Source organism: Phyllobates terribilis, unplaced genomic scaffold, assembly GCF_046119375.1.
Source record: "Phyllobates terribilis strain yellow unplaced genomic scaffold, ASM4611937v1 Scaffold_1__5_contigs__length_1240528914, whole genome shotgun sequence".
NCBI classification, from domain to species: Eukaryota; Metazoa; Chordata; class Amphibia; order Anura; family Dendrobatidae; genus Phyllobates; species Phyllobates terribilis.
This window is the reverse complement of record NW_027362761.1, coordinates 726,356,686-726,378,928: the sequence shown is the minus strand read 5'-3', so window position 1 is coordinate 726,378,928 and position 22,243 is coordinate 726,356,686. Positions and strand designations below refer to the sequence as shown.

General features: G+C 44.9%; 1 protein-coding gene across 2 annotated transcripts in view; it reads right to left on the bottom strand.

Annotated features, from left to right (window-relative positions):
• Positions 1–22,243, bottom strand: part of LOC141274964 (protein mono-ADP-ribosyltransferase PARP14-like) — a 135,202-nt gene that overhangs the window by 110,234 nt on the left and 2,725 nt on the right. The gene's annotated exons all lie outside the window — the stretch shown is intronic.

Sequence of the window (22,243 nt, the reverse complement as noted above, 5' to 3'; positions counted from 1 at the left end):
GATGAACGGGCAGGAGGTCACGGCAAGTGACCGGGGCAGTCTCTGGATGAACGAGCAGGAGGTCACGGCAAGTGACCGGGGCAGTCTCTGGATGAACGGGCAGGAGGTCACGGCAAGTGACCGGGGCAGTCTCTGGGTAAAGGATTCGTATGACCTGTGGCGGCAGATGATAGACGTGAGCTCCCAGGTGAGCAGGTGAGAGTCTCTAGATAATCGGGTGGTCACAGCATGTGACGGCGGAGCCTCCAGGAAGACCAACAGACAGGTAGCAGATGAGCGCTCCCAGATGAGCGGGCAAGAGTCTCTGGAATAGCAGGTGGTCACAGCACGTGACGGCGGAGCCTCCAGGTAGGCAAGCAGGCAGGTAGCGGAGGGGCGCTCCCAGGTGAGCGGGCAGGAGTCTCTGGAATAGCAGGTGGTCACAGCACGTGACGGCAGAGCCTCCAGGAAGGCTAGCAGGCAGGTAGCAGATGTGCGCTCCCAGGTGAGCGGCCAAGCTGGTCCATAGACAGACTGACAGGAGTAGGAAGGCAGACCGTCGGACCTCAGGCTAGCAAGCAGGTAGCAGGAATATCAGGCAGGAAACAGACAGCAAACTGGCAGGACTCTGGCAGGAATCAGGCAGGTAACTGGCAACGGGACCTGAGGGCTGAAGCAGAGTAGTGAACAGTGCAACAACATTGCTCGGGCACCTCCATTTTGGAGGAGGTGCCTTATATATGGTGAAGTCCTCCGGCCATTGGCCGGGGACTCCTTAGGACGGCGCGCGCGGCCCCTTTAAGAGGGAGGGAGCGCGCGCCCTAAGCACAGTGGCCGGGAAGGAGCGCGCGCTGCCAGCAGAGCGGGAGGAGGACGCCGGGCTCGGAGCAGAGAGGTGAGGGGAACAGCGTCCCTGCCTAGCAGAGGGCAGGGACGCCGACGCTACAGAGAAGAGGCAGTGTGGGGGCCTCAATATTGAGAAGAGGCAGCGTGGGGATCCGGGTACCATAGAACATGTAAAAAAAAGAATAAAATAAAAAATAAATATTATACTTACCTTCTGATGGCCCCCGGTGTCTTTACCCTATGCGTCTCGGCTTGCCGGCAGCTCACTGTAGACTAAAGGACCTGCGCTGACTTCATTTAGTCATGTGACGGATCACGTGACCGCTGACGTCGGCAGGTCCTTAAATCTACCGCGAGCTGCCGGCAAGCCGAGACAAGGACTTCGGGGGCCATCAGAAGGTAAGTATATATTTATTTTTTATTTTTTACCATTCTTTCAGTCACACGATATAAATCCATGCCGTTTGGAAAGCGCTTGACAACCCGCATGCGGAAATGCATGTGAAGAACGCTTCACTTCCGCTTGTCCCTGGCAGGAAAAACGCATGTACAATCCGTATGTACAATCCACATGCGTTTTTTCTGCCAGGGAGATGCAGAAACGCTCAGGAAAAATCCGGAGCATTTCTGCATCGTGGGCACATAGCCTAAGGATGTACACTGTGTTCCAAATTATTAAGCAAATAATATTGTCTCAGATTTTCCCAAATTACCTATATGAATTGCAGTCATTGTAATTTTCCAGTCAAATAACTATTAGAGTACAATTGAAAGGTTTTTGTACAAACTGCCTATGATAACAGTATATTTAAAAAAAAATAAAAAACTCAAGCTGCACTCAAAATGCATGTTCCAAATTATTATGCACAGCAGTTTTTAACCTTTTCATTTTAATAAAGAAAAAAAATGGTCATTTTTGAAATTATAAGCATTAGCAGGTTATTACAAACTGAAATCAAACAGTTTTCAACTCAAAACTTTATTCTAGGTGATGTTACATTTGCACATAGGACCCCTTGTTCGAAAGGAGCTTCTGAACTCTCTCGTCCATTGAATTTGTCAGGTTTTGGATGGTTTCTGCTTCAATTGTTTTGCATGAGGACAGAATACCCTCGAGAGCTGTTGCTTAGATGTGAACTGCCTCCCACCATCATAGACACTCCTTTTGATGACGCTCCAGAGGTTCTCAATGGGGTTGAGGTCAGGGGAGCATGGGTGCCACACCATAAGTTTGTCCCCTTTTATGCCCATAGCAGCCAGAGATGCAGATGTGTTATGTGCAGCATGAGACGGGGCCCACAAACAAGCAGCAACTGAAAACCACCGCAGTGAAGGCCTGGCAGAGCATCAAAAAGGAGGAAACACAGCGTCTGGTGATGTCCATGAGTTCAAGACTTCAGGCAGTCATTGCCAACAAAGGGTTTTCAACCAAGTACTTGAAATGAACATTTTATTTACAATTATTTAATCTGTCCAATTACTTTTGGTCCCTTTAAAAACAGGGTGGCACATGTTAAGGAGCTGAAACTCCTAAACCCTTCATCCAATTTTAATGTGGATACCCTCAAATGAAAGCTGAAAGTCTGAACTTCAACTGCATCTGAATTGTTTTGTTTAAAATTCATTGTGGTAATGTCTAGAACCTAAATTAGAAAAATGTTGTCTCTGTCCAAATATATATGGACCTAACTGTATAATGAAAGCACCCACTGCAATCCTCATGTACAGGTCAGAAATTCCCTGTGGATCGCTATCATATAGAGTCACTATTAATTCTGCCGGTGTTATGAGAGCTGATACACCATTAATGGGGATCGTACCAGTATTACATGCGATAATATATGTCAGTTATGAGGGGACATACAGTGGTGTCCAAAAGTATTGGCACCCCTGCAATTCTGTCAGATAATACTCAGTTTCTTCCTGAAAATGATTGCAATCACAAATTCTTTGGTATTATTATCTTCATTTAATTTGCTTGCAAGGAAAAAACACAAAAGAGAATGAAGCAAAAATCAAATCATTGATCATTTCACACAAAACTCCAAAAATGGGCCGGACAAAAGTATTGGCACCCTCAGCCTAATACTTGGTTGCACAACCTTTAGCCAAAATAACTGCGAACAACCGCTTCCGGTAACCATCAATGAGTTTCTTACAATGCTCTGCTAGAATTGTAGACCATTCTTCTATGGCAAACTGCTCCAGGTCCCTGATATTTAAAGGGTGCCTTCTCCAAACTGCCATTTTGAGATCTCTCCACAGGTGTTCTATGGGATTCAGGTCTGGACTCATTGCTGGCCACCTTAGAAGTCTCCAGTGCTTTCTCTCAAACCATTTTATAGTGCTTTTGGAAGTGTGTTTTGGGTCATTGTCCTGCTGGAAGACCCATGACCTCTGAGGGAGACCCACACTGGGCCCTACATTATGCTGCAAAATTTGTTGGTAGTCTTCAGACTTCATAATGCCATGCACACAGTCAAGCAGTCCAGTGCCAGAGGCAGCAAAGCAACCCCAAAACATCAGGGAACCTCCGCCATGCTTGACTGTAGGAACCGTGTTCTTTTCTTTGAATGCCTCTTTTTTTTTCCTGTGCATTCTATGTTGATGCTTTTTGCCAAAAAGCTCTACTTTTGTCTCATCTGACCAGAGAACATTCTTCCAAAACGTTTTAGGCTTTCTCAGGTAAGTTTTGGCAAACTCCAGCCTGGCTTTTTTATGTCTCGGGGTAAGAAGTGGGGTCTTCCTGGGTATCCTACCATACAGTCCCTTTTCATTCAGACGCCGACGGATAGTACGGGTTGACACTGTTGTACCCTCGGACTGCAGGGCAGCTTGAACTTGTTTGGATGTTAGTCGAGGTTCTTTATCCACCATCCACACAATCTTGCATTGAAATCTCTCGTCAATTTTTCTTTTCCGTCCACATCTAGGGAGGTTAGCCACAGTGCCATGGGCTTTAAACTTCTTGATGACACTGCACACGGAAGACACAGGAACATTCAGGTCTTTGGAGATGGACTTGTAGCCTTGAGATTGCTCATGCTTCCTCACAATTTGGTTTCTCAAGTCCTCAGACAGTTCTTTGGTCTTCTTTCTTTTCTCCATGCTCAATGTGGTACACACAAGGACACAGGACAGAGGTGTAGTCAACTTTAATCCATGTTAACTGGCTGCAAGTGTGATTTAGTTATTGCCAACACCTGTTAGGTGCCACAGGTAAGTTACAGGTGCTGTTAATTACACGAATTAGAGAAGCATCACATGATTTTTCAAACAGTGCCAATACTTTTGACCACCCCCTTTTTTAGGTTTGGTGTGGAATTGTATCCAATTTGGCTTTAGGACAATTCTTTTTGTGTTTTTTCATTGAAGATAAATTAAATGAAGATAATAATACCAAAGAATTTGTGATTGCAATCATTTTCAGGAAGAAACTGAGTATTATCTGACAGAATTGCAGGGGTGCCAATACTTTTGGCCACCACTGTAAGTCTCATCACCACAGTAGTCACACAAGGCAGAATGTTGCGCCTTGTCATTAAATGGATGACTACACCACCTGTCCACACAGTAACACCTGGCAAGGAGCAGTACGGTCTCCCAAACTGATCGAGTGCACGTGGTACGCACGTGGTCTGTATAGAAAAAACCTGAAGGTCTGAACTGAAACGTAAGTTGATGTGCATGCAAAATGTAAATGCATATTCACACAAGGCCATTAAACAGAGAGAAACCAAGAACAAGAAAAATACCCAAATAACTGAAAGTAGATATATAAATCGCACAGTGCAAAAATAATAATAAATAATAAAGGGTATTTAGTTAACATTATTTTGATCAAAATAATGTGAAAGCCATCCCGCCACTTCATGGCAACCCTTATGGGACAGTCCTAACTCTAATATTAAAAACCTTACCATTTGTCAATTGACATACATATGGACAAGGGCAGAGAGACTGATCCCTAGTGTAAGCATAAACCGAGGCGAAATGAGCGTCTCAGCCCAGACAAAGGGCGGCCACACCCTTTTATATGCACTAAAGCATACTGACTGCAAAGAAAAAACCTGAAGGTCTGAACTGAAACGTAAGTTGATGTGCATGCAAAATGTAAATGCATGTTCACACAAGGCCATTAAACAGAGAGAAACCAAGAACAAGAAAAATATCCAAATAACTGAAAGTAGATGTATAAATCGCACAGTGCAAAAATACGTGGTCTGTATAGCCGGAGACAATCAAGCTCCGGGGAGACACTACAGCAATCTGCTATTCATGTCAACTGGCATGCCAGAGACATGAGCGGCACATGGGGACCAGACATAGAGAGCCTAATAATGCTGTCACATATATTCACAGGACAGATCGTCCCTGACGCGCGTTTCGCCGGGGGTGCCGGCTTTTTCTAAGGGCGGAGTCGGCCGCCTCTTCAAGCTATTTATACACTGTGTCATGATTGACGGGTATGGCTGCCAATCAAATTATAAGTGTGCACAATACATGAATGATTAGGTTAGGAAATACAATAAACAGATGACAGAATTACTGGTACCATAAGTGCCTTAAATAATTCATCTGGTTATTATAACCCCAAAGATCATATAAATTGGTGATTAAAACCTATTGTGACAGTCTTTTCAATTTGTATACAGTTATTATCTCCAACAATGACATTTTATATCCTTGCAAATTCATTTCAATCAGCACTTACACATAGGGAAATTGTATCCCAAAAGGGGAGTGCATGATATATGGTTGTATTTGATGGAAAAAAACAACAAAATATGTTAAAAACCCTTGCAATATTGTTAAGACTCTAACTGGGTTAATATCCACACAAAATACACTGCTCAAAAAATAAAGGGAACACTTAAACAACAGAACATAATTCCAAGTGAATCAAACTTCTGTGAAATCAAACTGTCCACTTAGGAAGCAACACTGATTGACAATCAATTTCACATGCTATTTTGCAAATGGAATAGACAATAGATGGAAATTATTGGCAATTATCAAGACACCCTCAATAAAGGAGTGGTTCTGCAGGTGGGAACCACAGACCACATCTTAGTACCAATGCTTTCTGGCTGATGTTTTGGTCACTTTTGAATGTTGGTTGTGCTTTCACACTCGTGGTAGCATGAGATGGACTCTTCAACCCACAGAAGTTGCTCAGGTAGTGCAGCTCATCCAGGATGGCACATCAATGCGAGCTGTGGCAAGAAGGTTTGCTGTGTCTGTCAGTGTAGTGTCCAGAGGCTGGAGGCGCTACCAGGAGACAGGCCAGTACACCAGGAGATGTGGAGGGGCCGTAGGAGGGCAACAACCCAGCAGCAGGACCGCTACCTCCACCTTTGTGCAAGGAGGAATAGGAGGAGCACTGCCAGAGCCCTGCAAAATGACCTCCAGCAGACCACAAATGTGCATGTGTCTGCACAAACGGTTAGAAACCTACTCCATGAGGGTGGTATGAGGGCCTCACGTCCACAGATGGGGGTTGTGCTCACAGCCCAACACCGTGCAGGACGCTTGGCATTTGTCACAGAACACCGGGATTGGCAAAGTCGCCACTGGTGCCCTGTGTTCTTCACAGATGAAAGCAGGTTCACACTGAGCACATATGACTGACGTGACAGCGTCTGGAGATGCCGTGGAGAGAGATCTGCTGCCTGCAACATCCTTCAGCATGACCAGTTTGGCAGTGGGTCAGTAATGGTGTGTGGTGGCATTTCTTTGGAGGGCCGCACAGCCCTCCATGTGCTCACCAGAGGTAGCCTGACTGCCATTAGGTACTGAGATGAGATCCTCAGACCCCTTGTGAGACCATATGTTGGTGCGGTTGGCCCTGGGTTCCTCCTAATGCAGGACAATGCCAGACCTCATGTGGCTGGAATGTGTCAGCAGTTCCTGCAAGATGAAGGCATTGAAGCTATGGACTGGCCCACCCGTTCCCCAGACCTGAATCCGATTGAGCACATCTGGGACATCATGTCTCGCTCCATCCACCAACGTGGAGATCCCACAGGAGACCATCTGCAACCTCATCAGGAGTATGCCCAGGTATTGTAGGGAGGTCATACAGGCACGTGGAGGCCACACACAATACTGAGCCTCATTTTGACTTGTTTTAAGGACATTACATCATAGTTGGATCAGCCTGTAGTGTGTTTTTCCACTTTAATTTTGGGAGTGACTCCAAATCCAGGCCTCCATTGGTTAATAAATTTGATTTCCATTGATGATGTTTGTGTGATTTTGTTGTCAGAACATTCAACTTTGTACAGAACAAAGTATTCAATGAGAATATTTCATTCATTCAGATCTAGGATGTGTTATTTGAGTGTTCCATTTATTTTTTTTGAGCATGCACATTTGTGGCCTGCTGTAGGTCATTTTGCAGGACTCTGGCAGTGCTCCTCCTGTTCCTCCTTGCCTAAAGGCGGAGGTCCTGCTGCTGGGTTGTTGCCCTCCTACGACCCCCTCCTGGTGTACTGGCCTGTCTCCTGGTAGCGCCTCCAGCCTCTGGACACTACGCTGACAGACACAGCAAACCTTCTTGCCACATCTCGCATTGATGTGCCATCCTGGATGAGCTGCACTACCTGAGCAACTTCTGTGGGTTGTAGAGTCCGTCTCATGCTACGAGTGTGAAAGCACAACCAGCATTCAAAAGTGACCAAAACATCAGCCAGAAAGCATTGGTACTGAGATGTGGTGTGTGGTCCCCACCTGCAGAACCACTCCTTTACTGAGGGTGTCTTGATAATTGCCAATAATTTCCATCTATTGTCTATTCCATTTGCACAACAGCATGTGAAATTGATTGTCAATCAGTGTTGCTTCCTAAGTGGACAGTTTGATTTCATAGAAGTTTGATTTACTTGGAGTTATATTCTGTTGTTTAAGTGTTCCCTTTATTTTTTTGAGCAGTGTATAAAGCTGTCATACTCGTACCAGGGCAACCACAGCCAGTCCATGCATTGCGGTCCATGCACAGACAGTGTTGCACAGACATCTGCATGAACCTATAGTTTAGTAAAAGTGTAGCTCATGTGGCAGTCAAAATTAAACAGTGTCAAAAGTTTACACACCTCCGTTATACTACTAAAACATTTGCATGAATGGGTTAAGAAAATATCAATTATAGTAGTGCAAAGCTTGGTTTTAACTCCTTCACCCCACAAGCCTGTTTTCACCTTCTTGACCAGGCCAAATTTTACAATTCTGACCACTGTCACTTTATGAGGTAATTACTCTGGAACGCTTCAACAGATCCCACTGATTCTGAGATTGTTTTTTCGTGACATATTGTACTTCATGACCGTGGTAAAATTTCTTCGATATGACTTGCACTTATTTGTGGAAAAAATCGGAAATTTGTCGAACATTTAGAAAATTTATCAGTTTTCAAACTTTTAATTTTTATGCCCTTAAACCAGAGAGCTACAGTACAGACCAAAAGTTTGGACACACCTTCTCATTTAAAGATTTTTCTGTATTTTCATGACTATGAAAATTGTACATTCACACTGAAGGCATCAAAACTATGAATTAACACATGTGGAATTATATACTTAACAAAAAAGTGTGAAACAGCTGAAAATATGTCTTATATTCTAGGTTCTTCAATCTAGCCACATTTTGCTTTGATGACTGCTTTGCACACTCTTGGCATTCTCGGGTTTGACGCTGTATAAACACGCAGCGTCAAACCTGCAGCGGCTCCTGACCGTGGCCACGTACCCAAACTCACCTGCAGCATGTCAATTTCTGTAGCGGACACGCTAGTCTCCGCTGCAGATTTTGACAGATTGAAGTGTCATTATATGCAGTGGAGTCACATGTACCAAAGTGAGGTATTAGAACACTGTGTTTTGGATGCAACAAAAATATGCTGCTTCCTAAGCGCTGCTGAATGCTGATCGGGGAGACATAGCGGTTAACGAAACAGCTGTGAGATGTTAATTATGGCTAGGGAAAATGTTTGCCTAATGGCACCTTCCCAGGCTAAAAATAACAGGTCATGGCAGCTGCATAAATTACATGAATAGAAATGCTAATGAAGATTGGGAGAATGGGACTAGCTGACACCCAGCTCTTTTGTTTGGTGATGACAAGGTGTCAATCAGACCTTTTCATGACCAAACTTAATTAAAGTAAAGAGTTAAATAAACACACAGACACAGAGTAAACACTTTATTTGAATTACAGCAGACACGTTCTTTAACCCCTTAATAACATCTGACGTACTAATACGCGTCTGTGCCCTGGGACTTAAGAGCCAGACCCGTATTAGTACGTCATCGCGATCGTGTGCGGACACAGGCTGTGCGGGAGCGATCGCCGCCGGGTGTCAGCTGATTGTCACAGCTGACACCCGATACTATGTGCAGGGAGCGGTCCTGCACCGCTCCCAGCACATTAACCCCCGCGATGCTGCGATCGAAGTCGATCGAAGTCGATCGCAGCATTGCGGGGGCAAGGGGAGGTGATCGCAGATACTCACCTCCTCTTCAGGCTTCCAGCGCTGTCTGCAAAGGCTTCCCGGGTGTTGCCATGACGACCCGATGTCGTCATGACAACATCCGGGTCACCAGACAGCAGGAAGATTGTTTGGACATGCGCAGTGCATCTCCAAACAATCTTCTCCCTGTCCGGCGCTGACAGCCTGCATGGCACAGGGATGGTGCTGCATTCCTGTGCCATGCAGGCGATCAGAGAAAAAAAAGTGAAAGTCCCAGAGTGGGACAAAGTAATAAACAATATAAACTTCCATAAAGTGAAAAAAAAAAAAAAAAAATTGCAAAAATATAAAAAAAAAATAAAAAAAATAATCCACCAAAAATAAAAATATAATGTACCCATCAATAAATATTATTATAAAAAAAAAACAATAAAAGTACACATATTTGGTATCGCCGCGTCCGGAACAACCTGACCTATAAAACTGTCCCACTAGTTAACCCCTTCAGTGAACACGGTAAAAAAAAAAAAAAAACGAAGCAAAAAACAATGCTTTATCACCATACCGCCAAACAAAAAATGGAATAACACGCGATCAAAAAGACAAATATAAATAAAAATGGTACCGCTGAAAGCGTCATCTCGTCCCGCAAAAAAACAAGCCACCATACAGCTCCATCATACGAAAAATAAAAAAGATATAGCTCTCAGAATAAAGCAATGCTAAAAAATATTTTTTTCTATAAAATTGCTTTTATTATGTAAAAGTGCAAAACATAGAAAAACTATATAAATGTGGTACCGCTGTAAACGTACTGACCCGAAGAATAAAGCTGCCTTATCAATTTTACCACACGCGGAACAGAATAAAAAAAAACAAAAAAACAATTCCTGAATTGTTGGTTTTTGTTTATTCTGCCTCCCAAAAATCGGAATAGAAAGCGATCAAAAAATGTCACGTGCCTGAAAATGGCACCAATAACAACGTCAAGTCATCCCGCAAAAAACGAGCCGTCACATGACTGTCTGCCAAAATCTGGAAAAATTATTGCTCTCAAAATATGGCGATGCAAAAACTAGATTTTACAAAAAATGTGTCTTTTAGTGTGTGACAGCTGTCAGTCATAAAAACCCCATATGATTCTGGTATTGCTGTAATCACACCGACCCGAAGAATAAAGTCGTCTAATCACTTATACCACACAAGGAACGGCGTAAAAAATAAACTCTTGGGTTAGGATTGGGCTAGGGTTAGGGCTGGGTTTGGGGCTAGGGTTGTGCTAGGGTTAGGGTTGTGCTAGGGTTAGGGTTGTGCTAGGGTTAGGGTTGTGCTACGGTTAGGGTTGTGTTAGGGTTAGGGCTGGGGTTGGGGTTAGGGTTGTGATGGGGTTGTGATTTTTTTCAAAAGTAAGAAAAAAAGATGACGATATGGCGACTAGTGTTGAGCGCAAGTGCTCGCTACTTGAGTTTGCATCGGGTGCTCTGGTATGCATTGAGTATCGTGGGTATTTGAGTGACATACTCGAGTCTCTGCCCCATATGCTTCGCGGCCAAAAAAACTTTACGGGGATTGCCTGCCATGCACGAGCGATCCCCGCATGTTTTTTTTGGGTGTCTAATAACCGTGAAACATGCGGAGCAGGGACTCGAGCATGTCACTCGAGCACACGCTGTACATGGTGCATACCTGAGTACCCGATGCAAACTCAAGTAGCGAGCACTTGCGCTCAAGACTAATGACAACTTATTCAATATGATGACCTAATGTAAACAAATTTTGTGTCGTACCTCTGGGTTCAAAATGTTCACTATACACCTTAATAAAATCTTTGGGGGTATAGTTTCCAAAATGGGGTCACTTGTGGGGGAGCTCCACTGTTTAGGCACATCACGGGCTCTCCAAACGCAGCATGGTGTCCGCTAACAATGTGAGCCAACAATTTGTTAGCGGATATCATGTTGCATTTGGAGAGTCCCTGTGTGCCCAAACATTGGAGCTCCCCCACAAGTGACCCCATTTTGGAAACTAGACCCCCCAAGGCACCTATCTAGATGCATAGTGGGCACTTGGAACCCCCAGGTGCTTCACAAATTGATTCATAAAAATGAAAAAGTGTTTTTTTTTCACTTTTTCATTTTTACAAATCAATTTGTGAAGCACCTGGGGGTTCCAAGTGCTCACTATGCATCTAGATAGGTGCCTTGGGGGGTCTAGTTTCCAAAATGGGGTCACTTGTGGGGGAGCTCCAATGTTTGGGCACACAGGGGCTCTCCAAACGCAACATGGTGTCCGCTAACAATTTGAGCCGATTTTCCATTCAATTTGTTAGCGGATACCATGTTGCATTTGGAGAGTTCCTGTGTGCCCAAACATTGGAGCTCCCCCACAAGTGACCCCATTTTGGAAACTAGACCCCCCAAGGCACCTATCTAGATGCATAGTGAGCACTTGGACCCCCTACTGCACTTTTAAACACACCTAAAAAGACGGATACCGCCGGATCATAGGCTGGACCATGTCCAAAGTGACTCCATCTGCCTCATTATAGGGAATCTTCTGTCAGGGGTTCTGTCTGAATCACGGATTTCAGAGATTTACACGGAAACCCCAGTGTAAGCTCTCAGTGTAGAGCTCAGGATACAGTGGTGGCCAAAAGTATTGGCACCCTGCAATTCTGTCAGATAATACTCAGTTTCTTCCTGAAAATGATTGCAATCACAAATTCTTTGGTATATTATCTTCATTTAATTTGTCTTCAATGAAAAAAACACAAAAAGAATTGTCCTAAAGCCAAATTGGATACAATTCCACACCAAACCTAAAAAAGGGGGTGGACAAAAGTATTGGCACTGTTTGAAAAATCATGTGATGCTTCTCTAATTCGTGTAATTAACAGCACCTGTAACTTACCTGTGGCACCTAACAGGTGTTGGCAATAACTAAATCACACTTGCAGCCAGTTAACATGGATTAAAGTTGACTCAACCTCTGTCCTGTGTCCTTGTGTGTACCACATTGAGCATGGAGAAAAGAAAGAAGACCAAAGAACTGTCTGAGGACTTGAGAAACCAAATTGTGAGGAAGCATGAGCAATCTCAAGGCTACAAGCCCATCTCCAAAGACCTGAATGTTCCTGTGTCTTCCGTGCGCAGTGTCATCAAGAAGTTTAAAGCCCATGGCACTATGGCTAACCTCCCTAGATGTGGACGGAAAAGAAAAATTGACGAGAGATTTCAACGCAAGATTGTGCGGATGGTGGATACAGAACCTCGACTAACATACAACCACATAAGAGGCTGCTAGGCTTGTCATACACCTCCCTGTGCTCCCTTCCCCCCACCGACTGGGAATCTACTCCTTACACCATGGGAGACCTCTGGTATGACAGGAAAGAACGTATAGAGAATATCCAGCAATTCTTTCATAGTACCCAAAAAAAATCCTCCAATACTGACCCAGAAACAATAAAAGCTACCAGGGAATCATTGAAAATACTGGAACAACTACTACTGAAAGAGATGAGGGACCTTTGGGAGGTCGCCACTCTCGAACACTACTTGGCCTTTAACATTGTTCCCCCGGGCCTAGTAGTTACAAAAGCTTTATCAGGGGACATTGGGGACCCAAATACCTTAGAAGAATGGAACGACATGTTCAAAGAGTTTTCTAAACAAGCAATGCGCTTCATTATCAATAAGAGAAAAAGAACACTCCTAGCAAACAAAAACAAAATAAACTCACTATTTAATGAAATTAAACCCCACCAGAACCACCCTGATATTGTGGGCCTCACAAATAATATAAAAAGTAGAATTAATCAGAAAGAATTAGAAATAGTGCAAAGAAAAAGGACCAAATTCGGGAGAGACGCTGTACCGCTACCCGACCAACGTTGCGAGAGCCCACAACGCAACTTCTTTGAAATCCTTGATGAGGTGGTGGGCAGTCCCACTACTTCTTTAGAAGACATTTCAATCCACCCCACCCCTGACATCGAATCCTCTCCTATCTGTGACCTCAATTGTGGAATAACTACTAGTAACCCAAACCCTTTACAACAGGGACCACAATCCCCAGTCATAACCCAAAACAGGTTTCTACCACTAAGGGATACTCAGGAAGCAGCCGGAAACCCACCGACCCCCCTTTCACCCAGAACATATCCCCCTCCACCTGCCAGTAAATCCCCCACTCCCTTCCCCTCTCGACCCATACTCACCCCACCTGAAACCACTACTTCATACCCCCTAGTAAGGAAGCGTATGAGTAACTCTAATTTTTTTTCAGAAGGCCACCCGAAAAAACGCCAAAGAGGCTGTCGGGGAGGGAAACTCATCCAAAAGAAAAAGAACAAATCAAAAGAAATAACCAATACACAATCCATATTCAATCTTAGTCAACATACCCTAACACAGAGCGAGACCACCCTACTAGCCAAAGGCCTTAAGTACGCCCCTTCATCCAAATTAAACAAATTTCAGGCATTCATAGGGGTAAAGAAATTCATGAGACAGCTGGCCCTAAAAAAGTATTACATCAAAAAAGAAGGGGAAACCAGACCAGCGACAATAAATAATCCACCAATCACCCCGCCTGATACCTTACACACCCTTCTAAAAAACAAATCACACTTTCACCCCATCCAAGAATATTCAGAGGCCCTCAATACTTTTGAAAAAAATGTTATTGACGACATCCGTCAACTTAATGATAAGAAGTGTGCTAGATACAAGAAAAATCTCACTATACCTGAACTAACCGCCATGAAAAATTTACAACAAAACAATGACATAGTCATTCGCCCAGCAGACAAGGGAGGTGGCCTGGTCATCCTAGACTATGAATACTACCACAGAGAGTCACTAAGACTCCTGAGTGACCCACAGACATACCAAATCATTCCCCACGACCCAACCAACACCTACCTACAGGAATTGAAAACTCTAACGAATAAAGGACTGGAGGCAGGTTTCCTTACGAAGGACGAGTATGAGTATGTCAATATTCCACATCCAAGATTAGCTGCTTTTTACCACCTACCAAAAATTCATAAGGACCAAAAAAACCCACCAGGGAGACCTATCATCTCAGGAATACAATGCCTTACTGCGAACCTCTCTAGACTAGTGGATCACCACCTCCAGGACCTGGTGCCCCTATTACCATCCCACCTTAAGGACAGCAAACATACTATCCAAATATTAAATCAAATCTCATGGCAAAAAAACTATATCTTAGGAACATTAGATATCACCTCGCTATACACTAACATCCAGCACAAAAAGGGATGCGAGGCCTCCCACCGTTTTCTACTAGAGAAAATGTCAACCGAACAAAGTCTATTCATCACGGAATGTATGGCCTTCATCCTCACCCATAACTACTTTGTTTATCAGGGGAACTACTACTCCCAGCAGTGGGGCACCGCCATGGGAACCAGGTTCGCGCCTAGCTACGCTAACCTTTATGTAGGTGAGTGGGAAGCCACAGCCATACACCCAGGTGGAGTCCTACACGCGGGCCTGGTCCTATGGCGGCGCTTCATAGATGACATACTCTTCATATGGTCAGGTGACCAACCCTCCCTTGACCAATTTTTATTAAATATAAATACTAATGACTACTTCCTACATTTTACATCAACTACCAGCACCCAAACGGTGAACTTTCTGGACCTAAAAAAAAAATTTATATTGAGGATAACCATATCCGCACCCGCACATACTGTAAACCAACAGATACTAACGGATACATACCACTGGACAGCTGCCACCTTCCAAATTGGCTACTCAATGTTCACCGTAGCCAATTTATACGACTACATAGGAACTGTTCTAAGGGTCCAGACTTTGAAGAAGAGGCCGACCAACTAACTAAGAAGTTAATTGAAAAAGGATATAACGCAAAATTCCTGAAAGAAACGGTAAATTTGGTAGCCAAAATACCACGAGAAAACCTCTTGGGGATACCTAATGACAATAATAATAAAAAAACCCTATATGAAAAATCGGTGAAACACCAGTTAAATATTCCAATAATCACACCATACTGCTCCAATACTCACCTGTTCAGTAAAATTGTCACTAAACACTGGCACATACTTAGGGATGATAAAATAATCGGAGAACTACTTACTGACAAACCAAAATTCATATACAAAAGAGCACGGAACCTAGGAAACATCATAGCCCCAACTATAAGCAATTGCCAACAACCCAACCAACCACGCACCCCCTTTCAACAAAAAATTAAAGGTTTTTTTCCGTGCAAAAAATGTAAAATGTGCAAAACATTAAAAATACCCAAACAAGGTACTGTCAGTCACGGACCTGAGACATACCCCATTGAGGACTTTATCACATATACCACTACAGGGGTGATATATAGTATACTATGCCCATGCAAAAAAATGTATGTGGGGAGAACGAAACGACCTATGAACGTCAGAATTAATGAACATCTAAGAAATATAAAAAACAAATATATCGGACACCCACTATCCAAACACTATATGGAGAAACATAAAGGATGCCCCAATGGGACCCAGATCACAGGGATCCAAATTGTGCCGAAACATTGGAGATCGGGTGATTTTATCAAAACTATGTCTAGAACAGAAAGTAAATGGATTTTTCAATTAAACACCCTCAAACCCAGAGGACTCAACAGCGAAATCGAATTATTTGCATTTACTGACTGACAGACGCACTCATGATTGACAGGCACCTATAGGACCACGCCCCCATCAGACTATATAAAGGTGCCATAGCGCTGTGTGGGACTATCCCTGAAGAAGAAAGCCGAGTCTTTCGAAACGCGTTGGAGACTGCCCCACTACAGCCACCGTATCCTGAGCGTCACGTGGCATCACGTGACCCAGGTCCTCAAGCGCTCTCTGCAGGGAGCACACTTGTATCTATATCCGGAAGACGCGGGAAGCGGTAGTCACCGGCCGGGACTCCGCTCTCGCTCCGGATCCAGGAAACCCCTGCCCGCCTCACCAGACAGCGGTACACCCTGGACGACCGATCGCCACAACACCCACGTAAGGCCACCTAACTGTGAGTATACTGTACGTCACACCGTCTCCCTCTGACAATTAACTATATTCCTTGACCTCCCCCCAGAACTACCTACCTCTACCAGGGGCGACTTCTCTAAGACGGTACCATCCACTTCCGTGCCCCACTGGACATACTGGACCAGAGGCTTTAAGCCACCACCAGCTCACTACTATTTCATCAGGAATACATTAGGATAACACCAAATACCAAGCGACCCAGGTAATCAACAACCACTTATTCCTCCTGAGCCTCATCTCTGCCCAATTCTTAATACTGTACTCCCATTTACAGGTGAACACTAATGCATTAAATACTACCTGTGGAACCCTACGGCAATTTTAATACCAGACTCTTCTGGGCCACTTACAACCAAACCTCAACATACCTGAGCACGACGGAAGTAAGGTAACCTCCATCTCCCCCCTATTTCAGACCAGTATACCCAACCCACCACCCTCTCACTGGTCTCGCCTATCCACCTGCTATCCTTCATAGGTACCACCTTCATTGGAACCAAACCATTGAGTAGTTTAACTAACCCCCCAATAGGTCGCATCCCTACTTCTTGATCGACCAATTGGACCCAGGAGCACGACCCCATACACAGGTACTAAGGCCTCTACATTGTACCATAATACTGTATCATACCAGCTTCTCATGATATATGATACACTAACCATAGGTATTTACCTGAGGACCGCCTGAGACGACCCACCCGATCATCTCTACCCATCTGATCAGGTAATATTGCATTCACACCACCTCAAAAATCCCCCCATGACCACTTCTTCAAATATCCTAACCACCCACTCCTTCTCCCTACAGGTCCTCCTACTCTGAGCTACACAGAGGATCTATTTGAACCCAGCAATATTGCTTCCTCAGGACCACTGCTACGCTATACACACCCTTGTGTGTGCTTTTTAGATTCTAGACCCCCTATTTTTATCCATTTTTAAGCCCTTACTCGTAAACCCCCCCTCCTTATATATTCTCTATATATATTTTTTATTTATATTTTATGCCTTGATATCCTAATAAAGACCCATTTTTTACTTCCAACACCTCTCTCTGTGTCTGTATCCCTCCCAAGCGCGAATTACTACTTGTCATATTAACATCCAAACAAGTTCAAGCTGCCCTGCAGTCCGAGGGTACAACAGTGTCAACCTGTACTATCCGTCGGCGTCTGAATGAAAAGGAACGGTGTGGTAGGATACCCAGGAAGACCCCACTTCTTACCCCGAGACATAAAAAAAACAGGCTGGAGTTTGCCAAAACTTACCTGAGAAAGCCTAAAACGTTTTGGAAGAATGTTCTCTGGTCAGATGAGACAAAAGTAGAACTTTTTGGCAAAAAGCATCAACATAGAGTGCACAGGAAAAAAAAAGAGGCATTCAAAGAAAAGAACACGGTCCCTACAGTCCAACATGGCGGAGGTTCCCTGATGTTTTGTGGTTGCTTTGCTGCCTCTGGCACTGGACTGCTTGACCGTGTGCATGGCATTATGAAGTCTGAAGACTACCACCAAATTTTGCAGCATAATGTAGCGCCCAGTGTGAGAAAGCTGGGTCTCCCTCAGAGGTCATGGATCTTCCAGCAGGACAATGACCCAAAACACACTTCCAAAAGCACTATAAAATGGTTTGAGAGTAAGCACTGGAGACTTCTAAGATGGCCAGCAATGAGTCCAGACCTGAATCCCATAGAACACCTGTGGAGAGATCTTAAAATGGCAGTTTGGAGAAGGCACCCTTCAAATATCAGGGACCTGGAGCAGTTTGCCAAAGAAGAATGGTCTACAATTCCAGCAGAGCATTGTAAGAAACTCATTGATGGTTACCGGAAGCGGTTGTTCGCAGTTATTTTAGCTAAAGGTTGTGCAACCAAGTATTAGGCTGAGGGTGCCAATACTATTGTCTGGCCCATTTTTGGAGTTTTGTGTGAAATGATCAATGATTTGATTTTTGCTTCATTCTCTTTTGTGTTTTTTCCTTGCAAGCAAATTAAATGAAGATAATAATACCAAAGAATTTGTGATTGCAATCATTTTCAGGAAGAAACTGAGTATTATCTGACAGAATTGCAGGGGTGCCAATATTTTTGGCCACCACTATATATATATATATATATATGAATATGATAGATAATATGACAGATATATACAGATAGATACATACCGTATGTTTTGGACTATAAGACGTAATTTTTCCTCCAAAATTTTGGAGGAAAATGGGGGGGTGCGTCTTATAGTCTGAATGTTGGGGGGGATATATATATATATATATATATATATATATACACTGTGTGGAGTGTGGGGGGAGCGGTTGCAGCAGTGGAGTGGGGCACAGGAGGCAGCAGCCGCCTGCTGCAGCCTGCACTGTCCCCGCTGCTAAAGAAAATGAATATTCACTGATGGGCGTGGGGAGCACTGAATATTCATGCTCCTTAATAGCGGCACACAGGGTATCCGCAGCGCGGCTCCTGCTACTGCCGGGCGATCGCTATTAAAGGGCATGAATAGTCATCCCTCTCCACGCCCATGGGCATGGTGAGGGGGTAAATATTCATGCCCTTTAATAGCGGGCACATGCGATCGCCCGGCAGCAGCAGGAGCCGCACTGCGGCTACGCTGTGTGACGGCTATTAAGGAGCATGAAGTCACTGCTCCCCGCGCACACAGTCCCGGCGTGGGGAGCAGTGATTTCCGGCAGCTGATCTCTCCTTGTGAGCCGCGCAGCTCACATGGCGAGATCAGTGTGGGCAGACAGGACACAGCGCTGGAGGAGAAAGAAGAGAGGTGAGTAGGAGTGTTTAGGAGTGTTTATTTTTTTTATATGCAGCGTGATGGGGATTAGGGGGACCATGCATACTAGGATAAGGTTTAGGGGGACCATACATACCAGGATAAGGATGAGGGGGCCATACATACCAGGATAAGGATGAGGGGGCCATACATACCAGAATAAGGTTGAGGAGCCATACATACCAGGATAAGGATGAGGGGGATCATACATACCAGGATAAGGATGAGGGGGCCATGCATACCAGGATAAGGATGAGGGGACCATGCATACCAGGATAAGGATGAGGGGGCCATGCATACCAGTATAAGGATGAGGGGGCCATGCATACCAGAATAGGGATGAGGGGTGCCATGCATACCAGGATGGGGATTGCTGTACCATGCATACCAGGATAGGGATGAGGGGTGCCATGCATATCAGGATAAGGATGTGGGGTGCCATGCATACCAGGATAGGGATGCCATGCTTACCAGGATAGGGATGAGGGGTGCCATGCATACCAGGATAGGGATGAGGGGTGCCATGCATACCAGGATAGGGATGAGGGGTGCCATGCATACCAGGATAGGGATGAGGGGTGCCATGCATACCAGGATGGGGATTGCTGTCCCATGCATATCAGGATAGTGATGAAGGGTGCCATGCATACTAGGATAGGGATGAGGGGTGCCATGCATACCAGGATAAAGATGAGGGGTGCCATGCATACCAGGATGGAGGGGTGCCATGCATATCAGGATGGAGGGGTGTCATGCATACCAGGATGGGGATGAGGGCCACATCTACCAGGATATTATCAGAATTGGGGGACATTACCCCTATACCAGTGTCAGCAGCAGACTCGCTCCCCCTTAACAGTGCATCATGACCACATTTTTTGCTTAAATTTTTTTTTCTATTTTCCTCCTCTAAAACCTAGGTGCGTCTTATGGTCCAGTGCGTCTTATAGTCCGAAAAATATGGTACAAATGTGACACCCCAGGGGTCTGGTTGCCACAGTGATAGAGATATTACGTCTGAGAGCAGGTGGGAGGTCTCTTGGTCAGGGATCCTATGCATGCCACACCTCCTGCCCAGTCCTGGGAGGGGAAGAACTTCCCCTATATAAACCTAGGGCTGAGGCAGGGTTAGTGTGTAGAGAAGAAGTAGAGACAGAGAAGAGCAGCAGATATAGGAAAAGAACATCAGGAGCTCTGTGGGAGCAGTGCTATAAGGAGTCAGGGGCTGGCAGCTGCAGAGCTCGCCCTGACTGAGAAGCTATCACCGGACCCGGAGTCCGAGGCTGTGGGGACTAATCTTTACCCAGCAGCAGAAACCGCCCGGCAGGGGATTTCAGGTCCTCTGGCCAAGAAACCCGAAGGCACGGTCACACGCGTGGGACCAGCACCGCCGTCGTGGAGCGGACGCCACTAGAAGGCCCCGAGTCACCGGCCATACGGGTGAGCACCACACGGTACACTCAGGGACGTGGGCTACTTATACCCGCCTCTAGCAAGCTAGCCAGAAGAGTATCGTTAGTTTGGGAGGCCTACAACTCCGCCTGGCCAGGGGAGATCCCATCTGCTCAAGGACTGACCAGGCCCCGATCGCTAGCCAGTACTCCGGGAGGGTCTATCTTTATCACCAGTAAAGACCCTGAACTACACCGCATCGTCTCTGAGTGATTCCTGCTACCCCCATCATCCACGTCGGCTGCCCTGAGGCCATACCCCTCCCGTTGGGGGTGATACTATCACGCTGCACAATCCTACCACCGGCCTCAGCGGTCTGCCCTGCAGCGGCAGCTCCTTCGCTGCATTCAACGGGTGGCGTAGTCGTCCAACATCTACCGCTAATACAACGCCACTTAGTCTGACTCCCTGGGCACGGACCGGGTCACCGCCACGAGACTACAACCCTCAACAGATCTGGCTCCGGGTAAGCTCCTGCATGCGCAACGCTGTGCGACACAGGCCCAGGGGTGCGTCACATACACAAATTCAGAAATATATATACATAGTTATAAATATGTGAGCGAGATATATATTCTGTGTTCTGCATGTGTTTCTTACTGTACATGTAATTTATTGCTAAATTAAAGAATTTAAGAAAAAAATGGTGAGTACCGTCCGATTTTCACGCACCCATCTCCTTGAAACCCGACAATACATCAGCCGCATACTGTAAAATCACAGCGGTACCTGACATTATAGCATAGAGAGAATAGCTATACATAGAATAGTTAGATAGAAAGATGTCAGTGACATATATAAGTAGTACAATGCCTGTCTTACTTACTGTACATGTAATTTATTGCTAAATTAAAGAATTAACAAAAAAAAAATGACGTGGGGTCCTCCGTATCTAGAATATTTTATTCTGGGTGTGGGTGTTGTTTTTCACTATTTAATTTTCACTATGGGATTAGTAATGGGCATGTCTTATAGACGCCTCTCCATTACTAACCTGGGCTTGATGTCAGCTGCCAATATAAGCTGACATCAACCCCAGCCCTATAACCCCACTGCCACCACTACAGGGCAGTGGGCAGAATGGAGGCTAAGTGCAAGAATAGGCGCATCTTATGGATGTGCCATTTCTGGGATGGCTGAGAGCTGATGTTTGTAGTCCGAGAGGGGGCCAATATTCATGGCCCCTTCCTAGGCTATTAATATCATCCCCTAGATGTCTGCCCAGCCTTTGCTGGCTGTTAAAATAGGAGGACCCCCACATCAATCTTTTTTTGGGTCCCCCATTTTAATAGCCAGTAAAGGTTAAGTATATAGCTGCGGCTTGATATTAGTAGCCTGGGAAGCTCCGTGGGTATTACTCCCTTCCCAGGCTACAAACGTCTGTCCACAGCTGTCTGCTTACCCTCTGCTAGAGAATAAAATTACGGAGGACCCAACACCATTTTTCTTTTTAATTCTTTAATTAATAATTAATGACATGCACAGTAAGCAACACAGTCACTGTACTAATTATATATGTCACTGACATCTTTCTATCTAACTATTCTATAATGTTGGGTACCGCTGTGATTTTACAGTATGCGGCTGATGAATTGCAAGGTTTCAAGGAGACGGGCGTATGAAAATTGG